Consider the following 13,002-nt stretch of genomic DNA (forward strand, 5'->3'; position numbering starts at 1 on the left):
GGGGGGGGGGGGGTTGAACTTCTAGTTAAACTGGCCGGAATAAAGGGGGGAGGGGGGGGGGAGTGAGGTCTGGAGCACCCATGGGCTACGGCCAAGGTCTCTCTCTCTCTCTCTCTCTCTCTCTCTCTGTCCCCCTTACTCTTTCTCCCAACAGATTAAAGCGAGGAGACAAAAAAAGTGAGGAGCCCACAAGTGAGGAGCCTGCCCGCTTTCCACCGTACACCCCCCCCCCCATACACACACACACACATACACACACACTCACACACACCACTCTGTCTCTATGTCGCTCTTATTTCTTCCTTTTGTTTTCAGAGGCAGCTGCTGCAACTCCGCAGACCACCAACAACTTCCCTTTCAGCGGCACTTGACTCTTCCAAATCCTTGTCCGTCTCTACACCCTGACATTGCCAACGCCCCCCCCCCCCCTCGCCTCTGCCGTGTCACACCGAGAGGCCCACAGAGCCAGAGCCGTCCTCCCTCCGCCTCCTCGACATGTTCACAGATTTCCACCCTTTCAGACTCGAGCGCTTCCCCCTGTTTGCCATCATACGGCCAATGGCTGAACTCGGACCAACAAAAAGGGAGAGGAAGCGAGAGAGGAAAAAGGTAAAAGTGCATCCGAGACGCCGCTGCGATGTCCCCCTGGCTGGATGTCCTCCTGGCTACATGTCCCCCTGGCTGGATGTCCCTCTGGCTGGATGTCCCCCTGACTGGATGTCCCCCTGGCTGGATGTCCCCCTGGCTACATGTCCCCCTGGCTGGATGTCCCCCTGGCTGGATGTCCCCCTGGCTACATGTCCCCCTGGCTGGATGTCCCCCTGGCTACATGTCCCCCTGGCTGAATGTCCCCCTGGCTGAATGTCCCCCTGGCTGGATGTCCCCCTGGCTGGATGTCCCCCTGGCTGGATGTCCCTCTGGCTGGATGTCCCCCTGGCTGGATGTCCCCCTGGCTGGATGTCCCTCTGGCTGGATGTCCCCCTGACTGGATGTCCCCCTGGCTGGATGTCCTTCTGGCTGGATGTCCCCCTGACTGGATGTCCCCCTGGCTGGATGTCCCTCTGGCTGGATGTCCCCCTGGCTGGATGTCCCCCTGGCTACATGTCCCCCTGGCTGGATGTCCCCCTGACTGGATGTCCCCCTGGCTGGATGTCCCCCTGGCTACATGTCCCCCTGGCTGGATGTCCTTCTGGCTGGATGTCCCCTGGCTACATGTCCCCCTGACTGGATGTCCCCCTGGCTGGATGTCCCCCTGACTGGATGTCCCCCTGGCTGGATGTCCCCCTGGCTGGATGTCCCCCTGGCTGGATGTCCCCCTGGCTACATGTCCCCCTGGCTGGATGTCCCCCTGGCTACATGTCCCCCTGGCTGGATGTCCCCCTGGCTACATGTCCCCCTGACTGGATGTCCCTCTGGCTACATGTCCCCCTGACTGGATGTCCCTCTGGCTACATGTCCCCCTGACTGGATGTCCCCCTGGCTGGATGTCCCCCTGGCTAGATGTCCCTCTGGCTACATGTCCCCCTGGCTGGATGTCCCCCTGGCTGAATGTCCCCCTGACTGGATGTCCCCCTGGCTGAATGTCCCTCTGGCTACATGTCTCCATGACTGGATGTCCCCCTGGCTGCATGTCCCCCTGACTGGATGTCCCCGGATGTCCCCTGGCTACATGTCCCCTGACTGGAAGCCCTCCAGTTATGTTCAACACGAGACGAGCAATGCAGACAGGATGCCATTCATTTGTCTATCAATTCAGAGGATTAGAATCTCACAGGGGATCCCATAAAGGGATGAGCTGTAGCTCAGTGGGGTAAGAGGGCCGTCCTGCAACCGCAGGGTTGTGGGTTCGATCCCCGCTCTCCCCATTAGTTGCAAGTCGAAGTGTCCTTGAGCAAGGCACTGAACCCCCAGTTATGCTTCAACACGGGCGCTTCACGCAGCCCACTGCTCATTTAACTATAAATGCAGAGAACTAATTTCCCCTTGGGGATAAATAAAAAGTGTATCATTACCATATACCCGCCCTATTCAGTGTGCTCGGAGGAAGTACCGAGGGCAGTGAAAACAAGTGCCCCCGGCAAACAGTCGACCGCGTTGACACTTCCAGAACAGACGAATCACTGTTGACGAGGACCGTCGCACTTTGTACGCAACCTTTGTGTTTCTCCTCCGCAGCGATCGCCCACGCTTTAAACCGTCACCAGGGCCGTGGTGCTCGGGTCCACGCACTGCGTGTATCTAGCTCTAGGCTCTAGATTTCACCGGAGTTTATCTCCATCTTGTGCATATATTAGTTTGCAAATATTAAAGATATCGGCCGATAAGCGACAAGGAATTTCAGTGAAGAAATATAAAACAACGTAGAAAGTGTGTAATCTTTACATCCACTTATATATGTACTGTATATGTAACATTTATTTGATATACATTTTTGCGATTTGAGTTCACTGAAGCTGGTTCTCACTTCTTTAAGGTGCCATTTCAGGGATATGAGAAAGAATTATAATAGTGCAGATGTCCGTGTATGTGTGTGTGTGTGTGTGTGTGTGTGTATGTGTGTGTATGTACATTTGAAAATGAAACGATGGAAGATTATCAGTTCCTCCCAAAGGATACAGACACTTTTTGCTGGCTCAACATCGGGAGGGTCTGTTGAACACACACACACATATACACACACAACCACAAATACACACACACACACACACACATCTGTTGAGAAACTGTCAGATGGCGCGCGTGCAGTAGGGATCCAAGTCTCGTCTCTCCAGTCTTACGCTCACTACTTCCCAAACAAGCTTGTCTACACTGCATGGATTGTGTGAGCGCTTTCTAAACGGATGTTTTGATGTCGTTCTGCTGTCGCTGGAGCCGGCCTCCGTTTACTTTCACTCGCAAAGGATTTACTGCGCTTGTTGATTCTCCGTTCGCCGCGAGACAAACAACGTTTTCATGAAGAATCGAAGGTGTTAGCGGGGTGACTAAGTTATATATAGAAACATGTCATTTTGGAGTTGATGTATTCCTTGAAAGGGAGAGATGAAACTGAGAAAGACTGTGAAGTTCAAGTATAAAATATAATTATACAAAACCCGGTTCGCTTACGGGATGTGATCCATCCTCTCATTTAAAACTTTCACTCAGGCAGCAACACAGTAATACTTGTTTTTGTCACTGTGCTCATGGTGATTTGGGCTTTACCAAACCAAGAAGGTAAAAATGAGTTTTAGAAAGATATACGAGTCCTTTAATATCCATGGAGGCAGAACATCTCAGAGCCAGCAGCTCGTGGGCTCATTACATCCTCCTCCATCTATGTATCTGTCCCTTACAGCAATTAGGTTAATATCTCTTCGCCTCGCGTTAGCTGTGCACGCCTGTGATGGGACGTCCCACTGTGGACGGGTCCTTGAACCCGAAGGATACGTCGATGGGAAGGGATGAGAGAAGGGAAGTGACGAGTGACGGGACAAGACGACGAGAGTGAAGGGAGAAGGACTTCACGGGGTTGAGGTGGGAAGAAAAAAGGTTAGATGAGTAAAAGAAGCTCAGCTTTGCGACGACCGGTCGGCTCCGTCCGGAGCGACGACGGGTCGGCTCCGGAGCGACGACAGGACAAAACGTGCTGGAGGAAAAAAGAGAGAAAAAGAACAGAGGGAGTAAGAAGAAGGTCGAAGACGAGATGCTTATAAGCCAGTATTGTTTGGTCGTCTGGCCGTCCGACTGACCTGACATGGCCACTAAGGGACACCCAGGGGAGAAGGACAAAACGACGGAGGAAGATGGCGAGGAAGACGAAGAGGCAACAGAGAGACATTTCCAACGCTTGGTTTAACCTGAAGTTTCTATGATCTTTATTTCTTTTCTCCCCTACCCATCCCTCTCTGCTTTGCCTGGGAGGGCCCCAGCTGTTGGGTCTGTATAAATAACGTGAGACTTCGGCTCCGACTACCCCCCCCCCCCCCCCCCCGCCCGGGGAGAGCAGGGCTCATTGGACAGAGAAGGCATGGGGGGACAAATTGGGCCGGAGAAAGAAGAAGAAGAAGAAGAAAAAAAGCACACAAAACACATACATTTTGACAAACACATGGGACCGTTGCTGGGGATGAAAGTGAGGAGCATGTGACTGAAGTCGGCCCTCACGTGGCAGAAGTCACGGAGACAGAAAAGAGATGTGCGATCCCTCAGTCGTGTAAGCAAAGAGAGATGGCGTCCTCAGTAGATCCTCCTGCAGGTGTATGCAAAGACAACAACATCGGAATAAAATAATCCGTCAGAGCAGCGCTGGATAATGCTCCATGCGGCGCCTAAAACCACCGCAGGTAAAGATCAGGGCTCTTTCCACGTTACTTTCTAAAATGTCCTTCTTGACAATAGCAACGGCTCCTCTTTGCAAGTCCTTAAAGTGAGGAGGGGATGGGGGGGCGCAAATATGAATTTCCCAAACTCCATCTTGCTATGATCCCAGGCAGAGCCATAACGAACCACTGGGGGAGTGTGCTGCACATCGTCTGACCGCTAATTACATTAGATTAACTGACAGTGAAAAGGATTATTTCTGGCTGGTATGTATCGATGCAACTGGACCGTGATGTCTGGGAAAAATTTAGTTTTTCAAACGTTTTTTTAAATTTTATGGGCGCTTTGAGCACCGCCAGCCGAGTGTCGAGTGTGTAGTTTCATTAAGTCAGAGAGAAGACGGCCGACTCTACGGCCGACGTCTCCAACACCGAAACAATCTAGAGCGATTGAAAAACACTACGGGGGGAGGACAAACACGTACTGTCCCTTTAATGCCATGTGCCGACAGTAAAGGGGCGTTCACACCAAAAGCGAAACTATTTTTCCGCGCGACTGAATCCCATGAAAAGTCAACGTACAGACGCGTGTGGCTGCGATCGACGCGATATTTTCCCGGGCCGCGCATTTGGGGCGGCGCGATGTGGGCGACGCGATGTGGGCGACGCGATGTGGGCGACGCGTTTTCAGCGGCGCAATTTCCGCCCCGAGTTGAAATATTTCAACTTTGAGGCGGTCATCTCGCAACTCGGGCCAATCAGCTCTTGAGTTCCGCTCTCATAGCTGGAAGCGGAAGTCTTTCAAGGCGTAACAGTAACTTCATCGGTGAAAGTGACCGAGCTGAGTGAGCCTACGGGTGATGTCATGAACCCAATCACGAGGGCGTTGGTGTGTGGGACGTCCACAACAAATATAAAGCAGAACTAGTGGTTAGTTATTCTGGTGGATGAAGGAGATGATAACGGTCTTTACGGAGACCAGACACAGAGATAAGCCCCGCCCCTCGCGGAGCGTCTCGACGCGTATGGCGTGAACACGGTGAATGGTCGAGCGAGTAAACTCACGCGTTTTGGGCGACGCGAAAAATCGCTTCGCTTTTGGTGTGAACGCACCTTAAGAATGGAAAGTCATGACAACAGGAACCAGGCACTCGACCTTGAATGGCTCGTTGGACTGTGAACGGATCAAGACAGCAGAGCATCAGGTGATGACGGAAAATGAGAAAACGTTCCTGAACAGAGGACCTGAGGGCAAGCTGCGAGGATGAGGAGAAAACGGCAGGAAGTGGAATACATCTCGGCGGCGGCTGCCCGTGTGATTGCTCCTCTTCCGGCGGCCGTCCCAGCAGTGCTGCTCCTGGGTGTGACGACCTGGCCATATTTTGAGAGTCAACTTGGAACCCTTCCATTATTTTTCCGAAAGCCCCAAAAAATTACTTTTCTTTTCTCTTCTTCTTCAGATGAACCTCTGAAAGGAGCTGAAGAGGAGGCACGGCGATAAACAACGCAGGGGAGGTACGTTACCCTAGCGAGAGAGAGAGAGAGAGCGGTCCGGCCCCTGAGAAAAGCAGACCCCCCCCCCCCCAGGCTTACAGCTGCCATTCAACACTCACACACACACAGAGCCAGGGAGCAGGTTGGGTTCAAGCGCAACAAATTACCTGAATATGGTTGTGAAAAGGCTTTTGAAAAGAGCCAAATTGGAAAAACCGTTGGAAATGATAATAATACTAAAAGAAACCGGGTGAGGGGCCAGGGGGTGGTGGGGAGAGAGAGATTTAAGAGCCTTGTTGTGTCACAATGTCAAATGTCCATCATTTCACTGACTTCAGAGGACGAGAGAGGAAGAGAGGGAAGTCCCCCACCACCACCCCCTTCCTTCTCTCTCCTGATTGTATGTTTTGGTGGAGTCGGAGGGAGAGAGAGACATTAAAACCAGAAACACAAGGGGAGAGGAAGAAAATCTGAAAAACGACATTTTCAGCGCCAGTGGTTTTTCCAAATGAAATCTAAAGGTCCCGCCCCGCCCCCCTTTGCTGTGTGTGTGTGTGTGAACGTACACGGGGGCTCGTTGGTGGTGGGTTACCTTTTAAAGGGTGCCCAGCAGTGGACGTGTTTGGCATTCGTGGTCCTTGTCCCTCGATTGTACGTTCGCCACAGTGGCCGCCCGTAAGCTGCTCGTGAAAAAAATTATTTGTTTTAATTCTCACTCGTCAGTAAACGAGGAGGACGGGGGGGGGGGGGGGGGGTGCAGAAATCATGTCTGACTCTTCACCCCCCCGACCTGCCCTCACGGCCCTCTCTCTCTCTCTCTCTCAGTTCACATCTGTTGGTTGGCCCCTCGCCCCTAGAGGCAGTCAACGCGGTTGCTGAGCGCTGCTGTTAACTCAACTCGGCTGAACTGGCGACCCAATATGGTTGTTACATAAGGACGGGATGGGAGCGGGAACATATCCGACTCATTTCGGGACGTCTGGTCACGCTGTAGTCAAACTGCGGCCAGCATTGCCATGCAGGTCTGTCCTGCCCGGCTCCCACACGCTCACTTACTTTGCACTTCGTAGTCAATTTAAATTAAACTTCCTGGACACCGACGTGGACATATCCAGACATGTGTTGCCGCAGCTGCTCCGTCCGAGGTCGAGTTACGTACATTTGTACATGTTTATAAGCTCGGTCCGATCGGGACACGCAGGACATTTGGTCGTAATCGGACCTCAGGTTGAAGAGATTTAAAAAGTGAGCACACTGAGCTTGACCTGTGTCAGGTTCTGGCCCAGCCCCCTGAGGGAGTCCGAGTTTGGCTGCCCCTCAGTCTGGGCTTCACGGGGTTGCCTCAGCTCCGGGGCAAAGGTCACACAGCATAGAGTTGTGACATGTTGTGTTTTTATTTATTTATAATTCGACACAATTATGGCGTTTGTTTTCTGTGCGTTGACGTATCTGTGAAAATCTGAAATTTGCGAATGTGATTGTGAAGCGTTCTAATGTGTGGAGGTAATGTGTGTGTGTGTGTGTGTGTGTGTGTGTGAGCGCATCCTGACCTCAGGGAGGTTGTGGCTCTGTGTTCCACTATTTATTCCCATTTAGTTTCCACTTCACAGCCTGCAGCACACATTAGCCAAACAACCCCCTGGGAAATGGTGCACACACACACACAAACACACACACACACACAAACACACACACACACACACACACACACACACACACACACATCAAGGCTCCCCACCCAGCGGGTACACAGAACTGTTGGGGTAATCTCACTAAAACTAAAACCGCATTGTATTGGGGTAGGGGGGGTGGGGGGGGGGTCAATTGGCCGGCCGGCGTTTATGAGATTGGAGTGGGACACGGAGAAAATGTGAAGTGGTACTCTTCGCAATAGAACATCTTTGATGGGGCGTGTCGCGTCTCGGCCAATCAGCGTCAAGATGTCTTCAGCGTTTGGTGGTTTAGGTTAGCTTGAATGTTAGCCCGCTACATCTGCTGCTTGTCACGCTGCACGGTGTAGCGATACTAACAAAGTACCCGTACGTTAAGAGCGATGTGATTTAGCATATTTTTAGTATCGATACTTCATTAAAAGAGCGATCAGAGCGCACGCGCTGCTCCGTGTCGAGCTGTCTGCGCACACTACGCAGCGAGGGGCGTTAAGTGGCGGAATTTTCGACTTTAAAAATTAAAATTAAAAAAGATGCCAGAAGTGAAATGTTTAAGTTCAGTCTGTAAAGTTGTGTAACTCTCCAGCTGCTCATCCTGATGAACTCTGTATCCTCTGGTCAGATACAGACTAACGGCCTCATAGTGGATCATCAATGCTATGATGGCTCCATGTAGTTTCATTAATATCTTGTAGGCTAATACTAATAATACTGTCATTTGTTAAGTGTTGAAAAAGTTGGTAAAAAGTGAACCATACAGATATTTTATTTATTACTATTATAGATAAATATACCAGGATCGTATTTATGGTACTGTTTTATGGTATTGTATCATGATATTTATGGCAGGTATGGCATAGATCAGAACATGTGTCAAACTCATGGCCCGCGGGCCAAATGTGGCCCGCCACGTCATTTTATGTGATGGCATTCTTGTGTCCTTAAGATTCACTTGTTGGTTCATAATTGACTGTAAAAGGGAATATTACTAAATAATTGTGTTGTGCATACTGTGATATTCTGAACTCTCAGGTTCAAACTGCACCATCTTTTCATTAAATACATTTGAGAAGTTAAAAATGTCCCTCGATTTTGGTCTCAGCTTGTCATTCAGGGGTGATAGTGCGTCCCAAAGCCAGACCAGTGGAGAACCACAGCCCCAGACCAGTGGAGAACCACTGCCCAGACCAGTAGAGAACCACTGCCTAGACCAGTGGAGAACCACTGCCCAGACCAGTGGAGAACCACTACCCAGACCAGTGGAGAACCACTGCCCCAGACCAGTGGAGAACCACTACCCAGACCAGTAGAGAACCACAACCCAGACCAGTGGAGAACCACCTGTCTCAACTGTGACAAAGCTTTTAACAAAGTTAATGTAATAATGTTTGTTTGATCTTTGATAAAGTAATGTGGCATAAAATAAATAGATGTATTTTATAATATTAAATACATTTGCATATATAGTTCTACATTTATATAAGTACACCTAAATAAACAATAAACAAATGCAAAGACAGTTATTTAACAATATGTTCTGGAGTAGTTAGAATTATACCGTGTTAGTGACAACCGGCCCTCGGTGAAAATGAGTTTGACACCCCTGGATTAGAAGATCGTGACAACCAGGTAGAGGCAGAACAGACTCAAGGAACAGACTCAAGGCTCAGCAGAGCACAAGACTTGAAGACTTGTTCACGCCAAAAAAAAGGAAGTTGGTTCATGAATGACCATATTATATACAATATTACTATTATTATAGGGCCCACTGACTTGGTGTCAGAATGGAGGAACTATAGATTATCATACAACGTCCAACATCGATGTTCGTGGAAGTCACCACCAGCACCCCCCGCGCGCCTATCCTTCTCACCTTTTTCACCCCTGACCCGTTTTCATGCCTGCATTAAATTAGTGTGCAAGACCAACTTTGTGACATCACAATAAAGAGTAAAGTATAATTACACACAACAAGTACATGTGTTAACGTATCAAACCGTAAGCTTGTACTACACGGGGTGGTGAGTATTTTAGAAAGCAAAAGAAAAGAGTGGCTCACACCGTATCAATAATAGGAGCGGGTATAATAAATAACCACCTCTGGTACGTTGACAATACGGAGGTTGGACCTTCGGGACCTGTTTTCCAGGTCCTCCACACGGTCGTGGAGCAGTTTATTCCGGGCCTGCATGGCTTTAATGGTCGCCTCGACCGAAGTGAGCCGTTCAAAGTTCGTACCCACTATCGTCTCCGTGTCGGTGAGACGCTTATTAAATGAAATCACATCCCCTCGTAGCGCGTCCATCGAGACCCGGAGTGATTGAGATGAAGTCTGTATCAGCGCCGTCATGTCTTCCTTCATACCGGTACAGTGGGTTTCCAGGAGGGCCGACAGCTGCCGCATCGTGACGGGCTCCCCCACGCTCTCGGGGCCTGAGTGGGTTTCCTCACCTGGGGATTCGCTCGCAGCCATTTTAGCTAGCGCTAGATTTCCAGCTAGCGAAGGAGTAGCATGACTTGCTTGGCTTTGCGAGCTTTGTTGTTGTTTGTGTTTCGGTGGCATTTTTTCGTCTGGTTGTCTTTTAGAAGGTTTGGAAACTTGTCGTATGGTAAAACGTGTGACACAAAGAAGGTCTTGGAGGTCAAATACAAAAAGTAGTCGGGACATACTCAAACCGGAAGTCCGTCAGACCTCCTCATTTCTGACTAATGACTTCACGGTACAAATGTCCCGTAGATCCGACCAGAGCTGAGGTCAAGTTTACCAACTACGCCACTGCCCTGTTGAGACTCCGCCCACTGTTGAGACTCCGCCCACTCCGCCTCTCTACCGCCATCTGCCTGATGGATCGTGGAGGTCTCCATCATGGAATATGCCTACTATGAACTATTCATACACTCTGTCATATTCATTGAATGTATTTTAACTCTAAATCTGTCCTTCTGTACACATGACATCTATTGTTCTGTCCATCCTGGAGAGGGATCCTCCTCTGTTGCTCTCCTGAAGGTTTCTTCCCTTTTTTCCCACTGAAGGGTTATTTGGGAGTTTTTCCTGATCCGATGTGAGGTTCTGGGACAGGGATGTCTATGTGTACAGATTGTAAAGCACTCCGAGACAAATTAGTAATTTGGGAAATTGGGCTATACAAATAAACTGAATTGAATTGAATTGAAATTAAAGTCTCTTCCCTGTATAATCTCTAGTAAAATGTCCTCGTCGATGTCATATCAATAATTTCAGATCGGCGGCCTCATGGCTGTAAACCAGAGCCTCCGGTTTCTGTATCAAGTAGCTCCAAAAAAAAGCAAGTTCATCGTGTCCGATACATATTCAATCACCATTTGGGCGAATATAATTATCGGAGCAGCACCAAGGCAAAGCTTCCTAGTATACGGTGGAAATTATTTTTGTTTTTGAATATATATGGTTGGTGTTGATTTATCTCTGGTGATCGTCGAGCGCCGGACCATCGGCGTAACGGTCCCGGCGAACCAAAAGGTTCTCGACGTTGCGCCGGTCGTGTTTGAAGAGTCACGCCCCTGCAGACGAGCTCGACTCCAAACGTCATTCAAAGAAAATTGTGGCTGAAAAGTCACGGGGCGAACATTAAGAGGCCCGTTAGTGTTCGGTGCCCGGCGCATGAATACAGCGCCTCCTCCTCCTCCTCCTCTTCCTCCTACATCTCTATACATCCACAGCACAGACATTTTAAAGACGGGTCGGAAAGACGTAACCAGGGACGAACCAATAAAATAAAAACGACAAAGAAGCGGCTATCGGTCCAGTGGAGGCCGGTGCCCGGGCGCCATCTGCTCCTCTGTCGGGTGGAAGCAGGCGGCGGTCAAAAGACGACGCAGGAAGATTGAGGAGAGGGATGGGGGGGCGGGGGTCCCTTTGAACACTTGGGTGGAGGATGTGTGTGTGTGTGTGTGTGTGTGTTTTTTGGACCGAGAAAGGGTCCCGGCAGAGGGCGACCGGCCGAGCCAAGCGGTAGCAGGAAGCGAGCGCTCTTGTGTTGTCACGAGAGTTACGGCGACGGCTCCGCCGGCCATCTGGGGGCCGGCGTTAATAAACGGAACCGGGCCGCAAAAGAGAAAAGGGCAGCGACTTCAATAGGGAGAGGAGGAAGAAAGAAGAAAGGGGGGAAAAAATACGTCGCACTATTTTGAGATTACTACAACAGGAAGAAGGGGGGGGGGGAGCGATGTCGGCTCTCGGAAACAGAGGTGGAGGAGAGCGGGGAAGAGGAGGGTGGCAGTTGGGCGAAGGGAGGGAGGGAGGTTTGAGATTCAGTAATTCTGTAAAGCGCACACACTTTTCTCTGTCGACGTCCCTGAGCCCCCCCCCCCCCCCCCCCGTGTGAGGACGACGGCCCCCCGAGTTGTGCAACGGTTCCCCGTGTTTGCCTTCGTCGATAAGACTCGGGCCGCCAGTGCGCGCTCCCAACTTCGGCACCGCCGAAAGGGTGAATGTTATGAGAGTGATCTGAAATGCACATTTTGGCTCAGAGAGAGAGAGAAAAGTAGACGTGTTCCTTTATCTGAGCTTAACCGCAAGTTCTCCTTCCCTCCGATATCTTAACAGGAGGCTAAGTCATGCGCCTTCTTTCTCTTGTGTCGACCAAATGGCTTTTTAATTCTCCGTTTCCTGCCAAATTAAGTGCATTGACTTGAAACAACGAGGCCCTGAGTGTTGGCCGGGGAACAAGTCTCTGAAACAAAGACGTCACCTACCGCAGCGAATCCCCCTGAAGTAAAACGAAACGAGCGATAAGACGCCGGGGCCCTGGGCTGCTTTGGTGTTACGCGTATCGCCGTCCTGAAGGCGCGTGTTCAACTTTTGAGCCGATACAAATACACTTTCAAATGGATTTTTTTGTTAAACTTTCAAAACTCAAAAGGGTTGAACTTTACATGGCTTTTATTTTTCCGATATGAAATGATAAACCGCCCTCTTGCTCCCTTTAAAAACACAACAAACAACTCGCTAACTCAACCGTCCATCTATTTGGTGCACTCATATTTTGTCCTCAGAGACCGATTTTCAATACCGAGCACAGGCATATGAAACTGGGGGGGGGGGGGGGGGGACAAATAAAATCCTAATTGTGACATTTCAAACTTTTTAATCTTTAAACTCCAAACAAAACAAAAAGTCATGAGAACAAAGATTCAATCTCCATCCTGCAACCGCCTTCAAATGTTGTGAGAGGACAGAGACTGATAACTCTCTCTCTCTCTTTTAAGTTCAGACAGGGGATATGCATAGCAAAAGGATTCGGCAAAAAAAAAAGTAATCGAGGAGGAAAGCGAGGCTTCAATTGAGGGAGAATGTCAGAGGAGAGATGGAGGGGAGAGAGAGAGAGAGAGAGAGAGAGAGAGAGCGGACCTGACTGCCAATGACGCAACACACTCCGGTTAAAGCTTCCCTCCCCCGGCGGCACACGTGAACCTCGCCGCCGGCCTCAGCTTCTTATCGGCCCGCCGGAGAGCTGCGGAAGACCCGACAGATACACGAGGAGCTGTGGGGGCTGTTT

General features: G+C 50.1%; 1 protein-coding gene and 1 long non-coding RNA gene across 2 annotated transcripts in view; one reads left to right on the top strand and one right to left on the bottom strand.

Annotated features, from left to right (window-relative positions):
- Window positions 1–13,002, bottom strand: part of slc6a9 (solute carrier family 6 member 9) — a 104,642-nt gene that overhangs the window by 56,251 nt on the left and 35,389 nt on the right. The window lies entirely within an intron of this gene.
- LOC130198653 (uncharacterized) lies at window positions 332–6,778 on the top strand. Its single transcript, XR_008832664.1, has 3 exons — window positions 332–609; window positions 5,759–5,813; window positions 6,618–6,778. It is a non-coding gene; the product is annotated as an uncharacterized LOC130198653 (long non-coding RNA).

Source organism: Pseudoliparis swirei, chromosome 8 (genome assembly GCF_029220125.1).
Source record: "Pseudoliparis swirei isolate HS2019 ecotype Mariana Trench chromosome 8, NWPU_hadal_v1, whole genome shotgun sequence".
Lineage (NCBI taxonomy): Eukaryota > Metazoa > Chordata > Actinopteri > Perciformes > Liparidae > Pseudoliparis > Pseudoliparis swirei.